This window comes from Tetrao urogallus, assembly GCF_951394365.1.
Source record: "Tetrao urogallus genome assembly, chromosome: 8".
Taxonomy (NCBI): domain Eukaryota; kingdom Metazoa; phylum Chordata; class Aves; order Galliformes; family Phasianidae; genus Tetrao; species Tetrao urogallus.
In genome coordinates, this window is record NC_136821.1 from 29,775,018 (window position 1) to 29,783,158 (window position 8,141).

The following is an 8,141-nucleotide window of genomic DNA, read 5'->3' on the forward strand; positions in this document are numbered from 1 at the left end:
CTCCTTGGAAGGCTTCCTGCTACCACACTGTGAATCAAGCAATCTGATCCTGAAAGCCTCACCTCTTCAATTAAAACAGACGGTTGTGCATGGTACCTGTGGTCAGGTCTCACTTTGTGAAACCACTGATAATATTTTCCCAAAGTTTCCATATTAAAAAAAAAAAAAAAGTGAATATTGTTGTGTTCCAAGTCAAAGTGGTTGCCTTAAGTTCTCTGGTAGTCCTGTAAAACGTTTTCAGTGTGTTTTTGTTAAATCTATGTCATCTGGCTTTTTAGTTCAGTCTCATAAGGTGGTTTTTTTTTTTTTTTTAAAAGAGGCCAAAACCTGGGCTAAGCACCCAGATTGATGAATTTAAACAGACACAAGCAGAACAGCTACTTAGAATTTTGGGGAGACTTGGGGAGTGAGAGTTACCAAGATGTATCTGGGTTGTGGTTTTCAAATGAGCAAGGAGCAAAATCAGTCTCAGCTGTTGACCGTTCTAATTTGTGTTCATGTGGCTGAGGTGTGGCCTTTGTGTGGTTCTCTCATTTGTTCAGATTTACATAGAGAATATAAAATTTGTAGGCACATCTGCACAAAGCCAAAGGAATTTGCTAATGTTTCTTCTAAAATTACATCTTGGTTCTGTTAGGGACTGCAGTGCTTTCAGCAGGTTGCTTAGTTAGGAGGAGCTGCGACTTCCAGAATCAAGTGCTACAAGGTAGATCATTTTATTGTATGCACTGCAGTGAATCAGGAGAATAGTTGATACAGTAAATAGCCATTTGCATTTAGAATTCCTTGCAGAACTTCATGAGAAATGTTCCATAAACCAACTGGAGAAAATGAATTTGTTCTTAAAGTCTACATGTTGTATGGGGAAGTAATTGTATTTCTTTCTCAACTTACATGAAAACCCATCCAGGCAAAAGCACATACTAAATAGATAATGCTCGTTTGCTTTACCGAGTCTAGATTGTGTATTTGTTGTTTGCAAACTCGCTGCATCAACACCAAAACCCATGTTAATAGTACAGTGAACAACCCTGACTTTGGGCAGCAGAATGAAGTTGCTCAAGGCAACCACTGCAACATTTCAATGCATGAAGTCAGTAATACAATTAAGGGCAGAAGCTTTTGAAATAATAATTTTGCACTCCAGTTACTATTCAGCAGGTTTGCTTTTTTGAAAACTTGCTTTATTTCAGTCATGCAGCTTAGTAGGATGGCTAGTTTTGTGCCTCTCTTTGCTTAAGAACACTCAGAACACTTGCGGCTACAAAAAGCTCCCTGCTTGTAGCCTGCATGCTGCTTTTAAGTTTGAGCATGAAGGTCAGGTAGTCAGCACACTTCAGAACATGACACACTGTTCTTAAACTACACTAAGTAGTTTACTTAGTAGTAGAACTAAGTGGATCTTAGCTCTCTTATTGTCATAAATCAAGATCATAGGATGATATACATAATATTGACTGGTCTTCTATGCTTTTTTTGTACTAGTTCAAGGACTGTAAGGAGTAAAAGAGAATCTTACACTTGGCAGTCTTCATTATGGCCCGCTCCCTGGAAGCATCCAAGGCCAGGCTGGATGGGGCTGTGAGCAGCCTGGTCTGGAGGGATGCATCCCTGCCTGTAGCAGGAGGTTGCAACCAGATGATCTTCAGATCATCTTGAAAAATCCCTTCCAACCCAAATCATCCTATGGTTCTATGATTATCTCTTATAATTGCATTATTAAGGTGGAGAGGCCTAATTCCTTTGTTGTGTTGTATGAAAACTAGAACTTCATTGCCTTCTGAAAGAAAATATAACATGACAGATCAGAGTTAAGTATATAATAGGGGTATGTGATGTTCTACAAAGCTCCTTCAGTGGGGTAAATCAATAGTTTTTAATTGGGAGGAAGAGACTTCAGGTAAGATCACAATCTTTATAACTGTGCTTCAGGACTGCTAGGAACACTAGAGGGTGCTACAAGAATAACTACATTTTATGAAGTGAGTATTTTAAGCTAGGAAAGCAGAACTGAGTTGGGATGTCCCACAGGGACCTCTGTACTAGTGCAGCCTTTGCACATGTTTTACTTCCTACTATTACATCTGTCACTGTCAAAGGAAAGGCAAAACTGTGGTGCCATGTAATGATTTGGTCCAACAAAGTGCTCTGCTTCCTTCGTGTTCAAGAGATGATATGAAGTTTTGAGTGAAACCAAGAAAACAGCAACAACTCACTAGAATGAAAAAGGAGAGGAAGAATTAAAGCACAAATACTGACTGCAGCCCTTACAACATGCAGTGCTCCTGGCCGGGCTTAGAGACAGGCCTAACAAACACCCGAGACAGTTTTACACTGGCAAGATGAACGCAGCAGGCAAACACAACCCAAGAGCCTGCAGGTGATAGCACCAATTGATCGTTCTTGCCTTTAGAAGTACACCAGTAAGTTCTCATGTAAGCATCCTTTCTGCCTAACAAAGAAGTGAAAAACAATAGCTTTTGAACAGCCAAATCCCACAGCAGCTTGAATAACTAAAACAGGAAAAACCTGTTACAGACAAGGCTTTCCAGCACACTGCCCCACGTGGAGCCCTCACCATCTAAAGTGACTTGTCTGTATTATTTTCTTACACCAAGTGTCTTGAGTAGTACTTCACATGATACAACACAATATTTGAGTATCCCTCTTATTAAGAGAAGAGCAAATAAATGCCTCATGGCACAGAATACAACATTAAGATACTTACAAGTTTTTTTTTCCATGGCAGTACAGAATCATGTAGACTCCTGTTTTTTTCCTTGAAGAACTTACATCTTGAGACAACTTATGAACTGATAGACTAACCTAGCATATAATAAACCAAAAAAAAAGTGGTAAACCTTATACAACAAAGTTTAAATTATATGAATTTAAATCATCATAAAACAATTTTTAAAGCAACTACAATGGGATGCTAATAAAAGAATGGTAAAGACTGGAGGTATAGGAAAAGAAAAAGAGCCCAAGTACAGCATCAGCAGAAACAACAAAAAAGAGCTACTTACTTTTCAAAAAGCAACATTAGACACAAATGTCTAGCAAGAAAGGCTGCCATAGCTACTGCCAGCCCTTAAGTGAGGTCTGGGAAGGGTTGGATCCTGGCTCCTCCCCTTCCAATCAGTCAGATGCATTGCATGCACCTGAGCTCCCCTGCGTTGGCCCTGCCTTACTACTCAGCATTTTTGTTACACCTCTGAAAAAGGACAGCACGTTCAAAATTTTTAATATAGAATTGAGATACCAATTACTCTATTACACAGCTCACCAAAGACCAAAGGCAATTAAGAGATGTTTGGTTGCTGTAGTGCTGTAGTTGCTGCAGTGCTGAGTCACGGCCTGAAGCAGTGATTGAGCACCTGGTGGGAAGGCAGGGCCAACCCAGGGAGCTCAGGTGCATGCAATGTACGGCAGTGATTGGAAGGGGAGGAGCCAGGATCCAACCCTTCCCAGACCTCACTTAAGGGCTGACAGTAGAGGTAGGGGTTTGGACTGGTGGTCGCTGTGTAGTGGAGGTCTTTTAGGGTAAGTGAATCCTTTTCTTTTTCATTGTTTCTGTGGTTGTTGTGTTTGAACGTGTCTTTTTTTTTTGCTGTAGTTTAAGAATTTGCTGTTTTGCTCTTATTGCTGTGCTTTTTGTTGTGTTGGTGGAAGAAGTAGTGAGGCTTTTTCTTGCAGCATTTTTGTTTATGATGGTTTCTTACAGTAGCTTCTATTATTTTGTCAGGTTTGCACTTGTATTAGCTAGTAAAATCTAACTTACAAATGTGTTTATGTAGTTACTACTGGTGATTACATTTTTTTGGTTATCAATGAGTTAGTTATTCATTAGAAAGGTAATGATGTAGTGGGAAGACTTGTGAGCCTTTAGAGTAAAGAATTCCTATTACAGTCTGCTCGTGTGGAGTTCACTGAGTCTTTTTTCAGTCTCTAATTTTTTTTTTTTAATTTTCAAACAGTGAGGAAGTAGGAATATGAAAATGGACCTGAGTGTAACATAAAAGGTGAACAGCAGTTCACCTGTTGATAGCACAGCTGTGTGTCATTTGAGGCATTGTCTTTCAGTGAAATGTGCTGTTTTTTTTATGAATGACTTTCTGTAGAGACTTTCCATGAACTGTGAGGAGTGCTGAGCTCTTTTTGCCGCTTGAGCACAGATAAAACTCAGTGGTGAATAGCCTGTCTTGGCTTTTTAGTAAGGTGTGTGTTTCCATGTTGCAAGATATTGTTCTGTTAATGTCTGTGTCTCAAAGCTTGTTGAGGACACAGATGGACTTGTTCAAGTCCCGAGCAAGGATTGTGAAATCCTTTGTCTGAAGGACACAGGTGAACAAGTCTAGGCAAGTTCTGGGCAAAGGTTGTGAGCTGGGGGGGATGCAGATGGACGAGGCCAGGGGCAACGACAGCGAGGTGAGCTGCAGCTAAATAGCTGTGAAGTGTTCCTCTGTGTGGACCTATCTCCGGATGATAGCCATCTTAGGGGGTACTCAATGACTCTTGCTTAAGGCCCATCCTTGTCAGATAGGCAGGAGAACAAGGAGGATAAAAGAGGAACTGAAAACCACGAGGATAGGTTTCTGGCAGCAGATTCTTCGTGAGGTGACTCCTGCATGCTGTTGAATTCTCCCGTGCCTGCTGCCTGAGCGCTGCTGCTGTTTCAGTGATTGGCCCTGCGACTTCCTCGTCTACCTGCCTGCTGCCCAAGGCCGGCCATGCTGCTGCTCGTTGTCCCCTGCTGCGTCTGCCTGGGACCTTCAAACGCCGTGCAACAGGACCGCTGCTGGATCCTGCTGGTGATTGTCCCTGCTCTACGCAACTCCTGCTTCTTTCCCATCTTTTCTATTGCCCTCCTTCCCTTTCTCCCTGATTAGGTTTGGTAATAGACTGGCTGGAACAACATATGATCCGTTGTTTCTTAATCTCACACCAGGTATACGGATATTAAAAGAACCTCATCTCTCTCCTATAAATTGGAGCGAGACACATGTATGCATGCATCATCCCATACAGCTGCTTCTTACGAAGTTACTATGTTTTATTTGTGTGTTGTGCTTCTGTACGTGCATTACAGTCATAACAGTGCAAACATAGAGAACTGTAAGGGCTTCACATGGGGAAACAAATGTCTGGTAGAACAAGATGCCCATTTTCTGGATTTACTCAATGGAGCCAGGCATCATCCTCAGTGTCCTTACAGCTTTTTTTGTTTACTGAGAAAGCGACTGTGTGTGTTGAATGCTTCTGTCATATTAATGCTTTTCAAATCCTGTTGTTGCTGCTGTTGTTGCACTGTTCTCCTTTACACAAAAATGAAATCAGAGCAACTTTTACTTTCTAAATAGATGTCAAGTATTCTAAGGGTATGCTGGAAAATACAACAGAGTTTGCATCTTAGGTTTCTTTGTGAAATCAAACTGCAGAGAAAATCTGGTGTGAGAGACAACAGATGTGTGAGAATGTATGAATGTGTGTAAGAATCTTGTTTTGAGGTTTTGTTCTCTGGAAGTAGTGGCTGCTAGTAAGCAATAACTCTGTTTGAGTAGAGTGAGGCTCAAATGAGCCTTGTGAGCTTATTTTCCTTGAGCAGCTGCTGGATCTCCAGTGCTGTGACATGTTTTTCATTTTCCTTACCAGCAATAAAGTAGGCCAAGCTTTGTCCATCTAGGGAAAGTGAGTGCTGCTGTATAAAGAGGTCTGGATGAAAGAAGACTTTTAGTCAATTTAACTCTCCACTTGTAGTCCAACAAATGTTCATAGCCTTTCTTCTGATTCAAACCAGCTGTTACTATGTGTAAACAGTGTTTGCCTGCTCCTAGCCTTTCCAGCCACAAAGCAGCAGATCTCAAGCTGTACTGTTCTCTTTTAATTTGGCTTGTGCTCTTTCTTACTCCCAGTAATCACTGTCTTCTTTAAATCCCATCTTGTTCCTGCTGAAAGCAGCAGCAGTGGGGCCCAGCAGAGAGTTGTGCTCAGTTGCTGGGTGAGGCAGGCCAGAGTTGTTATGGTTTGGGTGGAGCTTTTATGTTGAGCAGAGTCTCACTGATAAAAAGAAAAAGAAAAAAAGAGTTCTTGGAGAGAAAAAAGGAACTTGCTTGCATTAGTTGATTAGGATTAGCTTTCTCTACTGCTTTCTGAAGGGCACTTCAGGAAGTTGCTGTAGGACTTGGTTTTTCAGTATTAAAAAATATTCTGCTGTGAGAGCTGTTTGTGGGAGAGAAAACTGAGCGGGGCCTCAAAGAATGATAGGAAAAATCAGGGGTGATGCCCCAGAAATGCTCTGACTCAGTTCATGTAATATAAAGTCAGGTCAGAACCTGCCTTCCTTCATCTGATATTGCAGTTAATAGGATTAACTGTTTTTTTTTTTCTCATTATTTCTCATGAGAAATGTATCCTTTGCTTTCTTCCAGTGTTTTGCACAAATGTTTCTTTCACACCCTGGCATTTGCCTAGTGTGTATTGATGCTTGTCTGAAGGGGATGTGTTGTTTCCTATTGCAGGACTTCTCAGAGATAAGCAGTGCCAACAAAGCTCTAGTTTGTAAGTGTATTCAAGCTGATGTAGAACTCAATTTTTCAAATGATTTCCAAAGATTCAAGTTCAGATATCTATTGGAAAGGATTTTCTTCCTGCTGCTGACAGGTAGATTGTTAACTGTTGCATTGAGTTTCATCGGGGCAGTCTGTTTTGTTGCAAGTGTTTGTGACTGTGGTCTCCCTTGAGAGGGGCACTGATCAAAACAGAAGGAGTCCAAATTTCCTGGTTTTTTTTTTCTTTGTGTTGTGATGTTTTTAATGCACAGTATTTTTCTTGTTCTGAGTAACTGCTTTTAAATATGAGAAAAACAACACCTCAAACCATGAAATAATACAGACAGGGCCTTTTTGGCTATTAGAAACAATCCAATCATTATGATTCGAGTTGTGTTGTACAGCATGTTGGGCTGACAGACATAAACTAACAGGAGTTAGTTACAATGCTTACATGCAATGAAGAAGGCTGAAGTGAATGTGCAAGTGTTTAAGCATACTGTGCAGATCTCTGTTGTGTAGATCCCAGGCAGTTGCTCAGTTGTCTTGCTGCATAACAGATTGATTCTAAGTGTAAGTTCTTAGGCACTAATTCTATCAAATGGTCTTATTACATGTTGTGCGTGTGTGAATCCACTAGGTACTTAACAAGCTCTTTGCCAAAGCTTGTTAACTGCAACTGGAGAGCTGTAAGACAAATCCTCTATGGGGAATTACAGAGCTGGTGGAATTTACCATGTAATTGATTGAACTTATATAACATTTAAATGGCAAGGATGCCCAATGTGCTCTGTGGAACCACACATGTAATTGGGACACCTTTATGTTTATGAGTGCTCTGTCAGTTTTCTGTTCTAAATTATACTTAATCTAGTTTGGTTCTTTCTGTTGGGTTTAAATGTCTTGGTTTTATGAGTAATCACCTCAGATTGTGTTCTCTGAGGCATCATAGGCAGTATACTGCAGTAAAGCAGTCTTAAATTAAAAATAGCAATCTTGTTTTTCTGAAGCTTATTGTTTTTACTGTGCTGCTATTGCATGTTTTCTGTGTAGACTTCTATTTTTCCTGGTAGTTTTCTTTCAGATTTTGAATAGTTTCTTGGTAAACGTGGGGATGAAATGAGCTAACACACTTCTCTTTAAGAAAATGTCCCACCTTCCACAGACTGGTGAATGGTTGAAATCTACAATAGGAAACTGGCTTCATTAGCATTTAAGTTCCAAATCCTATGATTCTGTGACTATTTGTTCTGCTCTTTTGCCTTTTTAATTGATATCTGTGTAGTTTAAGTTCTTTAACTGCAGTCTGATTCTGCTACGTGCCTGCTCTTATCAGGTTCATGAACATCAGGCTGGTATTTCCTAAGGTGAAATAACATTGTGTTTGAGAATGACAGTTATGGGTAGATGTTTTGCCACTGCAGCTGTCATCATTTGGGAGAACTTGACGTGACTGGCTGTGAAAGGCCAGACAGGGCTCCTGCTGGAGCCTTTCTAGTCTTCTCTCTGGCTGCCCAAAGAGAACTTGCTCTTCCTCAATCTGAGGCCCACCCTTTCCCCAGGGCCTGGGTATGTTATTACTGCAGTGCTGCA